The sequence below is a fragment of the Phyllostomus discolor genome, chromosome 6, assembly GCF_004126475.2.
Source record: "Phyllostomus discolor isolate MPI-MPIP mPhyDis1 chromosome 6, mPhyDis1.pri.v3, whole genome shotgun sequence".
Classification (NCBI taxonomy): Eukaryota; Metazoa; Chordata; class Mammalia; order Chiroptera; family Phyllostomidae; genus Phyllostomus; species Phyllostomus discolor.
In genome coordinates, this window is record NC_040908.2 from 52,496,871 (window position 1) to 52,517,794 (window position 20,924).

General features: G+C 46.5%; 1 protein-coding gene and 1 long non-coding RNA gene across 3 annotated transcripts in view; one reads left to right on the forward strand and one right to left on the reverse strand.

The window, feature by feature from the left end:
* Positions 1 to 16,729, reverse strand: part of EVA1A (eva-1 homolog A, regulator of programmed cell death) — a 53,817-nt gene extending 37,088 nt beyond the window's left edge. The window contains exon 1 of one of the 2 annotated variants that reach the window (XM_036028206.1): positions 16,672 to 16,729. The gene's annotated coding sequence lies outside the window, so the exon portion shown is untranslated. Of the gene's footprint in view, positions 1 to 16,113; positions 16,415 to 16,671 lie in introns of those variants that run through there. The other variant, XM_028515708.2, reaches the window with a different exon arrangement.
* LOC118501141 lies at positions 15,347 to 20,668 on the forward strand. Its single transcript, XR_004903746.1, has 2 exons — positions 15,347 to 15,670; positions 19,823 to 20,668. It is a non-coding gene; the product is annotated as an uncharacterized LOC118501141 (long non-coding RNA).
* The last annotated feature ends 256 nt before the right edge of the window (positions 20,669 to 20,924 follow it).

Below are 20,924 nucleotides of genomic sequence, written 5' to 3' on the forward strand. Positions count from 1 at the left end.
TCAGATGTCTAGCGGTCAGTTTTCTCAAGGCTATACAGCCAATATACAGAATACAGGGATGCATTAAGAGTGAGGATGCTGTGAGGCTGCAACTGTCATCCAAACCCTCAATGTCAAATTTTCGTACTCATCATAACAATCTCATTGTTTTCATTAGCTGTATGTTATAAATTAGAATTATCAAATAATATAATATATACAAAAATATTTGTTTCTTCTGTTTTACTTATTCATATTCCATACAGTGTTTCATTTGAAGAGTTTTAATGCTACAAAATTCAAAACCACTGTGTTTTTCAATACACAGGAGAAACACAAGAAAGGATTAAAAAAACATCTTTTTGCCCAGGCTGGGTGGCTCAGTTGGGTGAGTCGTTACCCTGTATACCAAAAAGTTGAGGGTTGGATTCCCACTCAGGGTACGTGCCTGGGTTGAGGGTTTGATCCCCATTTGGGGCACAAGTGGGAGGCAGCCGACTGATGTTTCTCTCTCACATCGGTGTCTCTCTCTCTCCTTCCCTCTCTGAAAATCAATAAACATACCCTTGGGTGAGGATTAAAAAAGAAGAAAAACGAAATATCTTTTTGGTTAAAAAGGAAGAAACTAGTTGTGTGTTAGTGTGCTTCACACATAGTCCCAGGTGGAAACTCAAAAAAAAAAAAATGCTTGTTGAATTAACCAGTAGTGAAGCAGATACAATGCCCTTGCTCATGGAATTGGGAGGGAGGAAGCTTTGGAAATGGAGAAACAGAGAAAGCCAAGGAGGAAGTTCTGCTTTTCCTATGAGAACCTCTTCCCACAAGTAAGTAGGCAGGGATCTCACTGTGTGAAGCGGGGCGGACCAAAGAGGTGACGGCCAGCGGTAACCACATGTGGGCCCTGACCATCAGACCAGCAAAGCTGAGGTGCGGCATAATGGAAACACTGTCGTGAGCCTGAGGTCTCTGGATTTGTGGCAGAGAAAACCTGGTAACTGGATATAAGGTTTTGAGGGAAAGAGGGCTAGGAAAAGTAAAGCCTGTAGAGCAGAAGCAAAGCACTGACCAGGAATCATTCATTTACTCACTTGTCGATTAAGCACCATTAACACAGGTATACTGGAGTCATGAAGATAAACAAGCCTTGATCACTGTCTCTTTGGGGGAGGGGAACATAGGGGAGCTAAGAGAAGACTGGCTAGGGGGCACAGACAGCTTCCTGAAGAGGCAGCCCCAGGGAGAATGGTGAGGGGAACAGAGCAAGAATTCCTGCAGAAAGACAAGATTTGAGACAGAAAACTGTATAGTTGGAAAATAGCAAGTAGATCAAAAATGGGTACAGCACTAGGTGAAAGCAAAGGGGTGGCAAGAGATGAGGCTGCGGAAGGGGCCTGGTGCGCTCTGCTAGCCTGACCTCTCTCCTGTCAGCACGAGCGAGCCAAGGGACACGCTATGCTGAGGACAGCGCAGTAAAACCCTGCACACACTCCTTTCCAATAGTTTCACATTGTTTGCTTGTACGGCTTCCCACAAGAACTTCGAGGGCAGGAACTGTCCTTTTCACTGTTTTCATCTTTATATCCTTGGAGCTTAGCATACACCTGGGATGCAATAGGAACTCAGCACGTAGTTACATGAACTAATGAGTGACTGAGCAAAGTGCAAAGTAGGGAAAGGAGAGGCTGGGAGCACAAAGCAGGGAGCGTGCCTAGAGAATGCTGGAAAATGCAAAGGCTGAGCAGTTAGGACAGGAAACCCTCTGAAATATGATAAACTATGAGCAAATAGAGAAAGAACCCTCCTGTCCCAAGAATCATATGGAGGAAGTGGACAGAAAAAATGACCACAGATGAAAATACTTTGAAGTGGGATCTGGACTGAGCCCAGCTTGGTCACCTTAGTCTGAGGAAACAGTCTGAATTCTTCATGAGAAAAGAGCTGTGTTATGTGTTGAATTATGTCCCTCAAAAAATACATGTGACAGTCCTAACTCCCAGTACCTCAGAATGTGACCTTATTTGGAAATAAGGTCTTTTCAGATTTAACAAAGTTAAGATGAGGTCAGTACAGTGGGCCCTCATCCAATGTGACTGGTGTCCTTATTAAAAGGGGAAATTTGGCCACAGACATGCACAGAGGGGAAGCTATGTGAAAAGCCACCTCTGCACAAAATGCCTAAGGCTACCGGAAGCCAGAAGAGAAACATGGAACAGAGCCTACCCTGGTGTCTTCAGAGTGATACCTCTTCTGGCCCCTCTTGGACTATGAAACAATACATTTCCGTTGTTCCAAGCCAGCCAGTTCATAGTGCTTTGTTACAGCAGCCCCAGGAAACTAATACATCCTGGTTGCCAAAACAGATCAACAATTATGGCAGACACATTCACCTCCCTGACAGGCACCCCCCTTCCTCGGTGCTGGACGAGCTCCACTTCTTCTGTATGCCCATCCTTCCTGGCCCACAGTGTGGGTCATGCAATTGACTCACATCAGTCATGGAGGTCTCTTTGCCATTCTGTTTGTCATGTGAAGCAATCCTGGCCAGTAGGTCTCACTAAATGGACCTCTGTATCCATGATATAATTCAGTTGTTCTTGATTATTTTTTAATAAAAGTTTTTAAAGACTTGATGTATTTATTTTTAGAGAAAAGGGAAGGGAGGGAAAAAGACTGGGAGAGAAACATCGATGGGTTGCCTTTTGCACACCCCCAAATGGGGACCTGCCGGCCTACAACTCAGGCATGTGCCCTAACCAGGAATTGAACTGGTGACCTTTCGGTTCGCAGGACAATGCTCAACCCACCAAGCCACACCAGTCAGAGCTGCTCTTGAATATTTCTGTGCCTCTAAAGTCCTGTTGAAAATATTCGGCACAGAGGGCAGTCTCTATTTGAACCTGGACAGACACTAAATTAATGATCAGTAGGGTTACTAGGCAACCTGATAGAGAATGGTAACTGAATTGACTTCCTCGACTCATTAGATTTGTTCTTTCAAACGTTAACCTTGACCTCCAGGGGTTAAACCTGCAAGTTTTCCCATATCTGATATTATTACCTCAATTTGATAAATATCTCCTGTGCTTCTGTATTACTCACTGAATAAGGCAATGTTCTAATCTAGGTATTGTACTTAAATTCAGGGATTTCCTAACCCATAACCTAATACCACATTGTCTTCATGCTGTAACATGAACACAATAGTCTAGTTAGAGCTCTAAGTCCAGATCTGAGTTTGGCTGCATGTCCTTCCTCAAACACAGACTAATTCACACCTAACAGTTTTTGCAGCTAAAACACAGGTTCAATTCTCACTATGCCACAGACGTGTTGAGAACTTTAAAAGGCTAGATGGGTCTGAACAGGGAGAGGGAAGGCAGAGGCAGGAACTGCACAGGCGAGGAAGGGAGAAGACCACATTTTAGAAATGGCACAGGCTTTGCCACCAGACCCCCTTCCATCTCGATTCCACCATTTACCAGCTGTGTGACTTTGGGCAAGTGACTTACCATGTCTAAACTTCAGTTTGGAAAATAGCAAATACAATGTAATATCCTTATGAATTCTGCTTAACATTGAGGTGCTAGTATTATGAGGTGCTTAATCTATGTAATGCTCCCAGCGTGGTATCTTGTGACCAGCAGGTAACCTCTAATGATGTGTGCATGGTTCAGAGTTACGCCTCCACAACAGCCACAATTTTTTTCCACTGAGAAATCAGTCCACTAAGCATTAAAGAAACAACCAGACATGTTCTCATTAAATTGGCCATGTAGTCCTATTATTTTAATGTTGAAGCATATCACAAACCATTTCTCCCCATGGTCTCTCCCTTAGTTCCCCTGAATTAAAGCAATATCTCCTAACTGGCCTCCCTACCTCCATTCTTTCCCCATCTTCCAATCTAACCTCCATAGAACCACCAGAATTAGTGGTTTTTCATTTTGAGTTTTTTTTTTTACATTTTCTTTATTTATTTTTAAAGAGAAGGGAATGGAGAAAGAGAGAGAAACATCAATGTGGTAAAGAAATCTCATTCAGTTGCCTCTCACACACCCCCAAAAGGGGACCTGGCCTGCAACCCAGGAATGTGCCCTTATGGGGAATTGAACCAGTGACCTTTCAGTTTGAAGGACGAAGCCCAATCCACTGAGACACACCAGCCAGGGCCACCAGCATTTGCCTTCTTGAGCAGGGGTTGATAAACTACAGCTCACAGGTAAACCCAGCCCATGGCCTGTTTCTTGTGTGTAAAGTTTTATTGGAACAGAGGAACACTGATCATTTACATACTGTCCGCGACTGCTTTTGCACTACAGCGGCAGAACTGAGCAGCTATGACACAGCCAGGAAAGCTTAAAACATTCACTACCTGTCCTGGCCAGCGTGGCTCAGTTGGTTGGAGTGTCATCCCATACACCAAAAGGTTACAGATTAGATTCCCAGTCAGGGCAAGTACCTAAGCTGTGGGTCAATCCCCAGTTGGCGTGCCTATGGGAGGCAACCAACCAGTTGATATTTCTTCCATGTCAATGTTTCTCTCCCTCTCTCCTTTCTTCCCTCTCTAATATCAACGAAAGTTGTTAAAAAATAAAAAAATAAAAATAAAAAATATTTATTACCTAGTCCTTCACAGAAAAAGTTTGCTGGCCTCCTAGTAACTTGTTCTAGAACACTCCCCTTGGTAGCTCATCACCCCCTCCAGTGACCTGCCTCTAACATAAAGTCTAAGCTGTGGGCCTTAGCCCTCGCCTAGCTTTCCGGACTCACCTCTCACTACCCCCTACATGCAGCCTAAACTCCATCTTCACTGAATGAGAGTCCTCTAGACACACCAAGCTCCCTTCAACTAGAATACTAGCACCCCTTTCCAACAGAAGTTTTCCGCAGAAAACTTCTACTTGTTCTTCAAGATTCTTCTTCAATATCCCTTCCTTTATGAAACCTTCCAAAACTTCCCCCAGCCCTATCCTAGGGTCAGGAACTCCCTCCTTCAAAGCAACATCCCACCAATAAATGGTGTGACATACACAGTAGATAGGGGTCTACATATCTGTCTTTGCTACTAGACACCCTAACTTTAACCTGTTCTTTCCCATTCCCTCCCAGAGCACCTGTTCTTTTCCAGCATCATACCTACCATAGTTCGTAGCCGTGCATTTCTTTGTGTATTTATTTGTTTCCTGTCTTTCCCTAACAACTGTGAACTGCAAGAAGGCAGCACCTAAGACTGTTGGATTCATCACCACATTACCATCACCTGGTCTGGAGCCAGCCATGTGGTAGTTGTTCAATTCGTTCAATGAACAGATGATTGGATAAATAAAAAAAAAAGATTTTATGAATGAATCAAATACAAATGAAAGAAACTAAGGTATCAAAGCTATTATTTTCTGGGCATGCTGAATTCTGCCCCTCAGACCTTCTTGCAGCCCCACAGTCCAGAAGGCTGGATGGGTATAAGCACCACTGATAACTCTGGAGCACGTATACAGCCCTAGCCATTCTTGAAATCAGTGTGGAATGTTTCTATAGCCCTTACCCATGACAGCGAATTCAGACCCCATGGAACTGGAATAAAGTCACATGAAGGATTATATGATTGAGTCCATGTTTGCACTGAACCATATAGTATCCCAGACATGCCCCCTGCCAGACATCCTCCACTCCTTGTTTACTGAAGAAAGGTGGGCAAGATTCCTGCAGCTTCATTCTTCTGTCCCTAAAGAGAGCATCCTATCTGTCCATCACACCCACACTCAGCCAAAGGCACTCTGCACCATGCTCACATCCAGGTGAGAGAGCTTGGCAAGATGGGGTGGGGAGGGGTTAAGCAGGAATGATCCTCCTTTGGTTCTCACAGTGTCTAGTGCTAAGGGGAACTTCAAGCTTGAATGTGACCCTTGAAAGATGTACTATTCACTTTTTCTGATACTCAAAGCTCAATATCAAGCAAATAATTCATCTGAGTTGCTACTTCTTATTTTACACACACACACACACACACACACACACACACACACACCCTCCCAAAGCCATTTACTATGTGGCCTTTCTGATTCTTCAGGACAGACCCATCCATAAAGGCCCTCTGTGGGGATGTGTGTGTTTCATGAGACGTTTCCAGGAAGAGCAAAGATGCATTTTCAACCAAAGCAAGTTTATGAAGTTGGCAGCCTGAGCCTTAGGGATGGCAGCACCATGAACCAAGGCAAAGCTGAGTTTCTTGTTTAAGTCAAATATTAACCCTCTATGGCATCTACCTCTGGTCTGAACTACAAAGGAGTTTTATGTACTAAACACAGAGATTGCCTTTGGCTCTAAATAAATACATCTCCTCAGAGCCTACTGGACCTGTGTCCTTTAAGCGTGGTAACAAAGCATTCATAAGGAAATGTCAGTCTTTTCCATTATTAAGAACTTAATAGTAAACTTTGGCAGCAGCCAAATCATCCAGGCTTCTAGGGTCTTACTAAAGGATTGCATAGGATTGTCCCCCAGCAAACCTCCTTATAATGTGTCTCCCATTTCCTAGAAGATCCAAGCAACTGTCTCCTTCTACAGACTTACCTTCTGTCCAATCACCTTTCTCTCTGCTCAGGGGATCTGCTGTCTTGGGCTCAGTTCAAAGCCAGTGTCCTATCCCCTCCCGTCCCCCACCCATCCCAAACCCAACCCCCATTATTCTGTGTCCCTTCCTCTCCCCTCACGGCTTTGTGCCACCCATTCCCCTTACCACCCTGATGTCTACAGAGCACACTCGGCCCTCTCAGAGAATAGTTCAAAGACATTCAGAGGAGGATGTACTGCACATGACTTTGGTATGGTCTGGACTTAACAACATGTAATGATTCACAATTGAGTATTGTGAAAGAAATTTTTTCTATCCTACCTAATAAAAGCTGAAAGTTCCAAACACCTATCATGGACTTCTAAGTGACTTCTAACCATTAGTAAGGAATTTGTCTAGAACATTTGGAGAAATATTTCAAATCTGTGTGGAAGAGGAAAGGCAGCATGGAGATGCCTTCCCAGTGTGCACAGTGCCTTTGCGGCCACTTCATGGGGCCTCCTCTGTCTCTGTCTCTCCCCACTTATATATTAACAGGCTTTTCCATCTCCAAAACAATCCCCCTACCTAATGCCTCTGGTTAGCACCTTCTCTTACTGACACTTTCATAGCCTAGCTTTTGGACAGAATTGCCTGTGCTTTGTGTCTCTGCTTCCTCACCCCACATTTGTTCCTCAGCCAACCTCATCTTTCAAACTCCACTAAGTCACCAATAGCCTCTGAATTCCCAAATCCAAGGATATTGTATTTCTTTTCCTAGTCATTTCCACATCACTTCATGCTATTGATTCCCCTTCCTAGAAACTCTTCTCCCTCATTCTAGTCTCCCATTTCTTACTACCTTCTCTGCCCAGCCTCTCTCCCCATCGCCTTCACTAGGTCCTCTCCTTTCCTTATGAGCTTCCCTTATGTCCTTATGACATAAGGACCTTCCCTTATGTCAAAGGTCAGTGTTGCGACCCAGGACCCCACTCACACGGGCAGTCTGGCAAAGACACTGCCAGACACTGCCAGGGCCTGACAGTGCAGGCCCTGGATCCTGGCTGCCCGGGATAAAATCTCAGGTCCATCACTTAAATCTGTCTGTATGGCCTTGGGCTATTACTATCCTGTGCCTCAGTTTATTCATTTGAAAACCAGGTAATAATTATAGTGTTTCCTAGCAAAGGTTATTAAGAGGATTAATACACAAAAAGTATTTACAACACACAGTACACATTCAATTAGCATTAGCCATTATGATTCCTCTTCCCATACTCTACACTCTCCTTAAGCAACCGAGCCATGCCATGACTTCATTATTCTTGCCAACAGTTTACACATGCACCTTCTTTAAGACCTCTCTCCATAAGTTCAACCTACAAAACCATGTGCCCACTAGACATGTCTCCCTGGCCACCCCTGAGATGCTTCATATTCAGTGTGTCTGACCATGAGCTCATCTCTTCCTGCAAATGCTGCTCTTCTTCCTTCTCCTCAGTTCTCTCTCCTAACAAATAGCCCTACTATGCTGCCTTGTGGTTGCCCAGGCCAAAATCTCAGAGTCATCCTAGACTCCTGCCCCTCCCTTACTCCCCCACTTGATCAGTCACCAAATTGTGTCAACTTCATTGCCAAAGTATTTCCTGAGTCTGTGACCAATTCTCCACCTCTATTACCAGTGTTTTAGATAGAACCTCACTATTTCTCACCTGGATGATAATAAGCAACCATAATACTACAAAATATTACTGGCACCCTGGCTGGGTATCTCAGTTGGTTGGAGCATTGTCTCATACACCAAGAGGTTGCAGGTTCGATCCCTAGTTGAGGTTCATGTGGGAGGCAACCAATAGATGTTTCTCTCTCACGCCAGTGTTTCTCTTTCTCTCTCTCCCCTCCTCTCTCTCTAAAATCAATGAACATATCATTGATTTAGGATTAAATCAATGAGTGAGGATTAAATAACAATGTTAATAATACTACTAATAATGGCCACTATTATCACATGCCAATTATGGATCAATCAGTGTAGTAGAGACTTCACATACTTCATCATATATAATCCTGACCACTGTCCATACCATCCACGGGGGAGGAATTAGAGTCCCTGTTTTCAGGTGAGATGGCAGAGGCTCAGAGACATTTAATTAACAGCGTAAGTTACACAAAGACATTGTGGGGCTGGGATGCAGCCCGGTGTTCATCTGACTCCAAATCAGCTTTCCCACCCTGTTAACTGCAATGGTGTCCTAACTGGCCCCCTGCCACCAGTCTTATTCCTCATCAATATCCACTCTATTGCCAGAGATGCCTATTTTTAAAATGAAACTCTGGCTTAGCCTCTCTTCTGTGAAATCCTGACATAGCTCCCCAGTGCAGAACAGAATATACAGTCTTCACCAAGGGTGTTCCTGATGTGATCACTTTGTCCATTTACAGACTTGCCTCCCTCTCTTTTTTGGAGCACACCATGCCTGCTCACCCAGCCATGCTGTCCTTCTCACTGATCCCTCTGCCTGGGATGCCCTTCTTCTCGCATCAGCCTGGATGCTTCCATCTCGGCCTCCTAGGTGCACATCCTCTTGGACCCACCTGCTGCCAGGCTGAGTTCAGTTCCTGTCCCGCGTCTGCCTGCCCACAGCACTCGGTGATGGCCTCTAGAACAGCATTTTAGAGTGGGGCAACATGCACTGATCAAGCACCTACTGTGCACCAGTTTCCAGTAGGCTCAAGTGACTTGAGAATCAATAAGACACACGTCCAGCTTTCAGAAAACTCACTTTAACAAGAGAGATGGACAGTGAAATGTTGTGTTGCTACCTCTGATTTACCTGTCGCCACACTGGATTGCTAAGGTTCTTGGGAAGGAAGAGTATCTTGTTCATCTGTGTGTCCCCAAGGCCTAGAACTAAGGCTCTGCGCACGGGGGTGTCAGTAAACACTGGCGGCTTGAGCTAAGCAGACACACAAGCCCACCCACAGGGACACTCCACTCTCATGTGCATCTTTTCCAGACTCTAAATGTCCAAGTCATCGTCTTCTGCACCCCGCTACTCTGACCTGCAGCAGGCTCTTACACTGGAGAATCTCCAGGCTGGCCATACTGCCCATGTAACTCACCTGCTGAGAGATGAAGGGACTAGGTTCACAGCAGGTAAGTGGCAATGCTGACACCCCTTCCAGGGCTCACCTCACCCACCCCCAGGTTCACTGGCACATCCTATTGCAGGAAAGAAGGCAGCTGCTGTCTGAGGCTGCTCAGCCATGTGGCGCACAGAACAGGAGCTTCAGGAAGGTACCCCACGTGTCTTCCAGTAACAGCCGTTCCCACCCCCTCCCACGCTTGGGCGGCTGCAGCCTGTCTTGTCCTAACAAGACGAGCCAGTGAAAGGACAAGCGTGTCCGTGTTTGTGTCCGTGCCCAGGGCAAGACGGCTCAGGCAGGCCTTTGATCGGGGTCTCTGTGCAGAAACAAGATCCCCTGAAATCTGCTCCCTGCAGCACTGCCTGTCTGAGTACAACAGGCAGGAGGGCACAGGGCAAAGGGGAAGGCTTAAATTACAGCAGGTGTTCTGTAAAAAGCCTTCTTTTCCTCACAAGTTTATGGTGACTTCTCTGCTAAGTGGCATTTCCGCCTCCACTTTGGTGGAGGACAAAGTGCAAGCTGCCCAGGTGATCAAAGAGGGGCAAGAGGAGGAAGGGAGAGGTGCTGACCCCAGGGCAGGGAGCTTCTCCCTGGCCAGGGTGGGGTCTCAAACATCAGGCAGGGGAGAGGGAAAGGGGGAAAACTGGGGGGAAATGGCTGTTCATTCCTTGGCTTCAGCAGCCCACCCACTTGTACTTTCCCTCTTGAAAATTACCTTTTCTAAAAGCATCTCTGATGGTAATATGACCATCCTGAGACTGTCTGGGGTAATGGTGGAGGGCTCGGAGTCCAGTGGCCTGAATCTGATCCCAGGTCTGCCTTTTAGCTGTGGGTAGGACCCTTTCTCCTTCTCTGATACCGACCTCGGAGGGTGGCTATGAGCATTAATGCAAAACAGGCATATAAAGCCCTTAACTTGGGGCCTGGCCCCCGCCCCAGGCGTCACTACTATAATCAAACACTGGGAACCACCTAGGGACCACGTTACCTGGAGGGAGGATGTTCAGAACAGACCACCCTCCCCTGTTTCTGTTCCTGACTCCTGGGTGGACTGGATTTTCCCCTGCGCCCATGTCCTCTCTGTCACAGCACTAGTCCACGGTGTTGTGTTGATCTGTTTTCTTGTCTATCTCCCCGTTCAGGCTACAGGCACCTTGAGCAGAGACAGAATGTGACTTTCATGCTAGAGTATTCGTTCACTCATTTGTCACTCACTAAGTACCTCCTAGGTACCATTAGGTCACTAGGTAGTGAGTAAATGAATGAAGTCTGGGACATCCTACAGAAACACCTACATAGATCATCCAATCCATAAGCATATGTATCCATCACCTGTGATGGAATCGATGCAAAGACTTTGGATTCAAAGAGAAGAACTGCAATTGTGACTCAATTCCCAGGAAATGTGTCCATTCCGACCGTTGATCTGCTGGGTCCCATGCTGAGTTTATTTAAGACAGATCCAATCAATATCTATCTGTGTGCGTGTTGACTCTCTCTCTGTCTCTGCATCTCTTTCCCTGTCTGTCTCTCTCTCTCTTTTCCTTTCTCTTTCTCCTTCTAAGTTATGAAAATTTATCAATAACATAGCAATTCATCCAGACTTTTAGATGCTCTAAAGGTAATGTTCAAAACTCCAGACTCAGAAGGTGCCATCACAGTCCATCAGCCACTGCCTTGAAAAGAAAACAAAAAACAATGCCCAACCACGGGGCACAGCTTTGTTTTTTGACTGTTCTTTCTTTGCTTACTGGAGACACTGTCTCTCCTCTGGTCCCTGGGCTCTGGCCCCAGTGTCCCAGGAGGAAAGAGGCTGGCCAGCAGAGACAGGAGGTGGGGCCTCCATTCAAAGAGCTCAGCGCACTCGAGCTTTGAAGGCCACCCCATTGTCTCCCAACAGCAGGAACAGGCTCCTGGATCACTGAAAGTCAAGCCCACTTCCCAGGCCCATCTCCAGCTCCCTAGTCCCACCACCATTACCACAACATCTGCTGGCCCTTTCCTGGTTCTGCACTGTGTACATGCAGTTTCCTATCTGCAACAGCCTTCGTCACCAGTCCCCCCAAACCCAGCAAGCTCCTACATTAAGACCCAGGTCAACCATCCTCTGCTCTTGGAAGACTTTCCTAACTCTTCTAGCAGACACAGTGGCTGGTTCCTTTGAGCTGCCGGTCCTCTTCTAAGATCTCTCCTGTTCCGCTTAACATGTTCTGATGACCTGTTCACGTGTCAATCACATGTCATGGACTGTGACCCTGATGTTAAGGACCACGTCTTCTTCATGTTTGTGTCTCTGGCATCCAGTACAGAGCTACGCATTCCACGTGTATTCCAAGCACAGCCTAATGTCTCAAGATCCCGTCACCACTCTAGTCTAGTCTGGTCTAGACCAATCACCCCTTTCAGCACCAAACAGGATTGCACATAGAGTCAAACAGGGTACGTTTCATGGGGAACACAGGCCAAGACCTAACAGGGTGACATGTCTCTCCCTAGAACCAGACACACAAGCAGAAACCAGCTTAACTAAGAACCTGGTCAGTTAGCAGGTGCTTCCCAAGACGGCGGTCAACAAAGTGTGACATCAGAGGTCTGAACACCTGGCACCAGGCTGGACATTCCCTGCTGGGCTAGTTTCTCTTCCAGACCAGGCTATAAAAGCCTTGGTGAAAATGCAACTGATGCCCAGAGATCTGGGGTCTGACTTTTACTCCAGGCATTGGGAACCCCAGGGCAATCTGTTTCTCAGACGAGGCAGCTGGTGACACAGGAGACCCAGGGTAATGCCTGCAGGCAGAAAGAGTCTGGGTCTGAAGGGTCTCTGATGTGCTGATGGCCAGGGAAGCTCTCATCCTGTCCGCCCTCCAAAGAAGCCTTACTAGAGTATTTCTGCAACCCCCAACAAAACCAGAATGCCTTGCACACACCAGGTAACTTCATCCCACTGAAGTTTTGGGGGGCACTCTGCCAAAATAAGCAAATTCAGGGGATTGCAGATGTGGAGGAAGCCAGAGTACACAAATGTGCCAGGATCTGTGTAAGACAATCTGGTCTACCAAGTAAGTGGCCAAGGAACCAGCAAGGAGGGGACTCAGCTTTCAAAGCCCATGGCTGCATTCAGGGAAATAAAAGATTCCAAACTGGTGACATGACCAGCCATAACCTAGTATCTGGTGTCACACACAATTCACACAGGGCGTCAGTAACTAGTTCAAAACCTGGTTTTCCAAAACCCCATATAGGTCATCAAATTCTCTCAGCAAGCTTTACCTTTAATATACACAAATGTTCCTCAAAACACTTGGAGAGAAAACGTACTCTGCACCTGATCAAGTATAGGTAGGAGACTGAGTTGGTGGCATTCACCCATCCATCCCACATTCACTGATTGATTTCAGCATTATTTATGTACTAGGCACACACTGCAGGGGGCATGTACTTGGTAAGGACAAAGCTGAAGGCTCCGTTTAGTATCAAGTTCATTGGTGCTGATCTGGCACTTTGACACAGTGGACTGACCCCAATATCCTATCCCTCTGTGGCAGGGGGCAGCTGAGGAGGAGAGGAAAGAAAGACAAATTGTAAAAATAATGGCAGTCTTAGATCACAAGTGTGGTGTAGACGGAAAACCCAATGGATTCAGCTCTCATTAATGCACATAACGAACCACATGTCATGTTTACTGAGCACTTACTATGTGCACAGCATTAGGCTACACCCTTTACCCTCACAGTGTGAAGAGTGTGTTCTACAGTCTGGATGTCTGTGTGAAACCTGGTCCTACCTCTCACTTACTGTGTGACTTTGGCCAAACTGCTTAGCCTCTCTGTGCCTCTGTTTCTTTGTCTGGAAAAGAAGGTAATACCAGTACTAACTTTAAAGCATTGTTATGAAGATTAAGTGAGGAAAAGCATAAAATGCTAAACCTGAACCATGTCCTGGTAGGCACTCGGTACTAAAACCAACAATTATTATCTCCTTAGTTCATCACACTCCTTTGCAGAGAAGGCAGACTCTTTCTTCCTATTTTACCAATAAGGCTTTGAGAGACTGAGTCAGCACACTCAGGGTCACAGAGCAGAGTTAATAAGCAGCAGAGCTGGGACCTGAACTTAGGCAGCTTCACTCCAAAGCCCACAAGCTTAAGTACCACGTGAGCGGGCACTGTGCTAGGTCCTAGGTACATAAAAAGCCGTAGGGAGATGAACTAGGGATCCTTATACAATGCAGCACACACACTGTGTGTGTGTGTGTGTGTGTGTGAGAGAGAGAGAGAGAGAGAGAGAGAGAGAGATTGATTCAAAGAAAAAAGGGGCAGGGGGACTGGGGCTGGGGTAGCAGGGAGTGGCACCCTACAGGACCTGAAGAATGCTCCACCCAGAAAGGGACTTGAGTTCTAGACCCCAAGGACAATGAGAAATTTGCCAGCCAAGGAGGAAGAGCATTTTGAAAAGTCAGGACCTAGAATACCAAAAGATTAATGAATTGGGTATATGGCAGGTAATCACAGGACACTGTACAAAGTCAGGCTGGGAAGGTAAGTTGAGGCCGGTCATGAATAAGCGTGTGTGCCAACATCACAGGTTAGATTTTATTCTGCAAGACAGTGATTCTCAGACTTTGATACACACAGGTTCTACCTTCGGTGTTTGTAAAACAGGTGTAGATTCCCATCCCTGCTGTTAGTTCTGGGGGCCAATAGGGTATTATGAGACTGTAGTAGCATGGCCTGCTGGGATTTTAACAACAGAATCCTGGCACTGGAATGGAGATTTGGGGACAAAACCTAGTATAATTGGTCAAACTGGAGCAGATAAGAGGATGAGCTGGGAATAACAGCACTCTTCACAAACTGATACATGATAGCAGGGTTTCTCAGCCTCAGCACTGTTAACATTTGGGACTGACAGTTCTTTGTTGGGAATGAGGAGAGGTGCTATCCTGTGCATCACAGGAAATTGAGCAGCATCCCAGGCCTCTGCCCACCAGATGAATAGCATCCTCCCCCACCTACATTTATACAACCAAAATGTCTCCAGACATTGCCAGATGTCTCCTGGGATGCAAATCAAAACCCTAGTTGAAAACCACTGCTTGAAATCCTCCCACTCCTATTTTACAGATGAGGAAATTCAGCCACGAAAGGCCTCAGCAAGGGCTCAAATGCAGTTGTCTGGCTTCAGGGCCCCCACTCTTAACCATCTAGCTCCACTGCCTTTCAAGGAGAGAGACTCAGTCCAGCCTTCTAAAGCGGAATTACAGATTTGGTGACAGACTGGATGAGAAGAGGATGGAAGACTGAGGTTCACAGATGAAATCTCAGTGCTTGGCACTGAACTGGGAGAATAGTAGGTACTAAATTAAGACTTTGGATTTGAATAGAATCAAAATGCTTTGACTCAAAAGGGAAAAAAACCTGGTCCGCCAGCGCTATATGCCAGCGGGAGGTGGTAGGTTCCTGCTCAGACTGGACAGAGGAGCTCTCTGTAGGGCTGGGCCTGGGCGTCCTACAAACCAGCTGGTACCCAAATCCTGGCTGGCTCTCTTCCCAGCTGAATGGCCCTGGGTTCCTAGTTAACCTCTATGCGTCTCACTTTGCACGTTTTCAAATATAGGAATAAAAGTTTCTACTCAAAGACTTGACATGAGAACTCAAGGAGTTCATAAAAGCAAAATGGCAAGCTAGCACGATGTGGTTGGCCCCCCTTGCCTTAGGAACCTTCCTTATTATCTCCCTGCCCCGTGATCTTCTCTTAGCCAGTACTTCTGTCCACACACAACCGCCGAACCCCCACCACCCCCACCTTGCTGCCCCAGCCCAATCTTTGGGAAACAGAGCAGCAAGGAGCTGACTGCACCTCTCCACCAGCAGACCGTTCCCCTGGGGCTTTAGGGGGCGCCAACAGCCTTTTCACTCTTCAATCTGCTGTGATTTCGGGGTTCTGGAAGTCGCCAAAAGCGCGCGGTGAGCTGGGTGCTTCCGAAAGTAGCCAGGTAAATGAGTTCAACATGAGCTACGGAAATTTCAGGCAGGTCTGCAGCCTGCAGGCCCCGCGTCAAAGCCAGTCGCTGCCCCCGAAGGCAGAGGCTCTAAGAGACGGGGAGATCTGGAAAGCACCCACCCCCCCAAAGCCAGGCTGCAAAGGCAGGGAACTGAGAGTTGATGAATCAGAAAAGGAAAAGAAAAAAAAAAGGCAAGGGGCGGGGGAAGCAACAGGAAAGTGGAAGAAAGAGAAGGCAAAAAGAAAGCGCTGGGAAGCAGAGTTCTCAGGGGGACTCAGCCTACAACACCTGGGCAGGGGGTCGGGAACAAAGCTGCAGCTTCAGGTCAGAAGTGCTCTGGGTGTTTTCGCAGAGGGAACGCTCCTGGGAATCCACAGTGGGCTGGGGATGCCAGGCACCCTAGCGCCCCGGGCGCACTCTCCGGCGCCGCTTACCTTTGCCAGGGCCGCCCGCACGCACTTCCGGGGGCTACGCGCTGGGGGCGCGGGGCCGAGCTGGGGGACCTGGAGCGCGTCACCGAGGTGAGAACTTGACAAATCAGTGCCCGGGGCTTGGGCCGGAGCTGGCGCCTCGGAAAGAAATCCCAGTGGAGGAGTCACGGGGGACTGCGCGAAGAGTAGGGTCCAGGCCTCGGCGCGCACTGGCGATCGCGCAGAGTCCCGCAGACGCTAGAGGAGCTCGAGTGAGTGAGAGGAAAAGGTTGTCTCATTTCCTTCGGTCTCCCCACTCCTCCGCCCCCTCTGCTCCGGACCTGCCCTCCCTCTCCCCCGCCCCCTTCCCCAAGCCAGCAGCCCATGTGGGCGCTCAGAGGACGCGAAACCTGAACGGTTGCAGCGTGCGGCGCCTCCCTCCTCGCCAAGTTAGTTCACGTTCCCAACCTCCTGCCTGTCCCCCCACCGCGCGCTTCCAACCACTGAAGGCTCCCCATGGTCCATGCCCACCCCGTCCGGGTCTTTCCCCTTGCTGGGACGAGCCCAGCTTTAAAAGCAGACCTCTAAGCTCCTGCCAGCATCCATCCTCTCATTTCTGTCCTGCTGCCTGCTTTGAGCCTGAATTAAACCACTCAACCCAGACAGGAAATAAGTACTTACTTTGTTACTGTAAATTTGATCAACCTTTCCTCCCCCCCCCCCCGCCCAGTGGGGAGTTTAAAGCCTGATGCATAATCTCGAAGTAGCGTTCATTTTGATTGGAAGAAGAACAGCTGAGATCTTTGTTTGGCCTTGCTCATTCAGAGTTGGGGTTTTGTTTGCTAATTCAATGACTATTGAGAACCTAATAGACTCTGAGCTGGGCAGAAACTAACCGGAAGGGCTTATTGCTCCTGCTCCTAGGCTATCGTCGCTGTCTAGGAGCTGGCAGAGAGGAGGTCCAGGGATCTCTTAAGAGATAGGTCAAGGCCTGGAAGAACTTTCTCCGGACTAAAAACAGCATGGGCAGAAGCAAGACGTATGAAAAAGCCCCACGAGGAGGCAGTCTAGCAGAAAACACAGCCAGGATGGGGGGTGGAGGTGGGCAAACAGGGAAGAGAATGTTAAACCAGCCTGTCAAGAGAGGATAGAAGCAGCAGGGAGCAGTGGGATAGAATTGGTAAGACCTAGTGACCAAGAATCCAGAGGCTCATAGTGACAGTGGATGACCAGAATCTCAGAGCATCTCAGGAGCTGCTACGCCAACTGTGGTCCTGGGACTGAGACGTTAACATCCACTGGGAGCTTGTTAGATACGGGGACTTTCCAGCTCCGCTTGTTTTACTGAATCAGAATCTGCATTTTAACAAAGCTCCAGATGATTCAAATGTTCATTAGCATTTTGGAGGCACTGCTCTTTACACCACTGACTGTATATTACAATGACTGTAAATTAGAAACACCTGGAGAGCTTTAACAACCACTCTGGGGCCCCTGCTCCACCCCCACAAATGCTTATTTAATTGGTCTGGGGTGGGACTACAACATCAATATTTTGGAAATGCTTTCCAGATGACCTAATACAGTCCGAGTGGAGAACCACTGTTCTAGGCTTACTCAAGGGCTACTTCATTTAACCTTGAAATACAGCTCTTCAGAAAGGAAAAGAAACACCTGGTTGTGGATGAAAAGGTAATAAGTTGTAGCCCTAATAGAGGCAACTGTCAGCTGGAAAGGGCATTGCCTGATCACAGAAGCAGATTCTAGCCTCACATGGCCACTAAATTATTATCTGAATTTGAACCGGTACTTCTCTTTAAGGCCTTAGTTTCCTTACCTGTAAAATACACATCTGACTAACTTTACACTCTACCCTCTGGGATGCAAAGTGCCATCATTAGAGCTCCCCTAACTCCCCAGATTTGTCAGCAGGCAGAGGAGGTGGTTGTGTTGAGAAGAGGGTTCTGCTGGTGTAGCACTGCGTGCCTGCCACATACACAGCCATGCACAAACACCATAGGTCAAAGGACTGTGTGCCAAGGGCTACACACATAATTGGTGCTCAGTAGACATGTACTAAATGAATGAATAAATTAATAGGGCACAGGTGCCAGTAGGTGGCATAGACTTTCCATGGACTGGCCCTAATCCGGAGCCTATGCATTTGCCCCCTAAGCCAGAGAAAGGGCATTTGGAAGCATTCTGACCCATGACCCATGACCCTTTAAATCCAAGCTTTGGATTTAAAACTACTACTATCAAGAACTGCTAACATTCATGGACTGCTTAGTACGTACCTGGTATTGTGCTAAATACTCTGCTTAGCATCGCCTCATTTGTTCTGATGAAGACACTGTTGAATCTCTGCACTGGTTTCAGGAATCCCAAACATGGAAGAAAGTGATCTGCCATCTGGAGCAGCCTCTGCCTCTTATACAGGGGGACACAGGTGGCCAGAGAGTCCCACTGGGGGGTCTTGCAGGTCAAGAGCATGCATCCTTGCATAGAGATCAACCTTGAAGAAAGGGCTTGGAAATGACTGTTCCAGGGTCCTATGCTCCCAGAAGCTATCTCACCTGGGGAGTGTTTTGAAATAATAAGTTGGGCTGCAGACCAGACCCACTGAATCAGAATCTCTGAGTGGGGCTTTACAAAATTTTAAATAAAATAAAAAATAAAGAAAAACCTCTGTGGGTAATTATAACAGCAGTCAGGTTTGAGGACTGCTTCTCTAGGAAATACAGAGACAAAGCCTAGATCCTAACAGATAAGTTTACGAAACAGTAAGGAGCTCAGTGTAGTAGTGATCTCCAAAATTCATCAGGAAAAAGAAATGATCGAAATCGTTCCCTGCCCAAAGCATGTTAAGACAATGCCAAGCTGACAAAAGTTCTTGGACTTATCTCAGCCTTGAGTGAGTGGGCTCACCCCCACATGGTCAAGGATAGGAAATCTTGTTCCATCCCCAGAAAACACAAGTGATTGAAACCAGAATCCTTGCCCCTTCTACTATGGCATTGCTATTTATGAGAAGCCTTCAAACACGCAGTGCTTATGAATTCCAGAAGTAGTAAATGCTCTCCAGAAGCATCGGAGCAAGGCAGTCATGTAAACCGAGTAATGAAAGACAAAGGAAATTGCCTCATGGCCCAATGAGAGGCTAATGGATGTGCAGACAGAGACACCAATGTGTCACCATTAATGAGGAAAATCTGGAGACTGAGACTTTTTAAAAACGTTTTGCCCTACAGTCATTTCATATTTATTCTTAGCAAAAGTAAACCTGAAAAGAAGATCTGTACTTGTTTAAAGTATTAGTGTGGAGAAGCAGGACAATTTCTTTTTCTTGCTTGCTTGCTTTCTTCTTTTTTTAACCCACTGTCTCACTTTTGCCATTACATTCCCTGGCCAAGTAATGGGATTTCTGTTAAGGTGCATGAATAGCCATTAACCAGGTGGCATTTAAATTCATTCATTTCCTAAGAGCTGAAATGAAACTGGTCATTTGACAGTGTTAGCTACTAGCAGCTCCTGGACACCAAAGGTCGAAGAATATAGCACTGCCCATGTACAGTCCAACCTTTCAGCAACTTTTTTTTACAAGGTCTAATAGATGCCTTTAATCACCAAATAAATCAGTGTTGATGGTTATGCCCCCTCTGAAGTTCTAGTTTCCAGATGTAGACAACTAAATCATAAACCCATGTTCACCAGGCCTTCTCTTCCTTTTCAGAGAGCGACAATTTACCTACGTGAAGGAAGAGGAGGGATTGCTGGGAGCACCGTTCAGTGTCTTCAATGGACTTTTAACAGAAGCAGCAGCCCAGGGAAAATAGGCACACCGCTGGTCCCCTCAGTGTTCTAATCACCTCCCCCACCCTTCTTAAAATGCCGTGTGCCCAGAAGGGATGAGATAATGAGGAACAAGCATCAATTAAGCATGTCTTCAACCTATTATGACTTGGAGGCTTATCTTTCATTGAATTATTTCCTTAGGGCCCCTAGTCAGAAGACTAGAGTTTTAAATACTTCAGGCTAAACCACTTTTTTCTTGCTTGGGCTAATAGAGTAGAAAGCAAAACATTTCTCTAGCCTGTTGCTGCTGCCCAATACAAAGTTACCTCTGATTAATGATAGGTTTTAAATCAAAACATACTCCCCAGTTAAAGTATAAACATAACTGAGTGTAAATTTTGCTTCTTTTTTTCCCTTCATTTTCCATAGGGAGAGTTTCATGCTCAGGCTGACACCTCCTCTACTTTTTCATCTTGGCCAACAAGGTTAAATAAGCATGAACAACACTTTAATAAATCATCCACACAAAATACTCTGTTACAACCAACAGGAAGCCACTGTAAAAACTAGAGGTTTCAAGCATAAAAAAATGAGGCAGTGGAACTATAAAACATGCCCAGTGAAACTGTTAATCGTTGATCTTTAAGAAAATGCAAGTGAGTCCCTACTACAACATATGACCCTAAATAGTTGTGTATTAGGTAAATGTCTATTTTATATTGAAAATACCAAAGATTTTCATAAAATTGAGACGTCCATGACCTATGAAAAATTATACTTCATATGTAGCAAAATATTAAGTAACATTTTTAAAGGAATGAGGAACACTAGAGTTCAAAATAAAGTACAAACATTGAATTAAGGTGGCTCAGATAATAGCATGACCAAGCCCTGTCGTGGGGTTCGGTGCTCCCTAAAAGGCTGCCTGCAGCCCTCCCAGATGCCTCAGACTTCTCTTCTGCAACTGTGAAAGGTGTGAGCTTGAGAAATTCATAAAGTGATTTGTTCGGAAAGATAGGTGGGCAAACAGAAGACAAAAC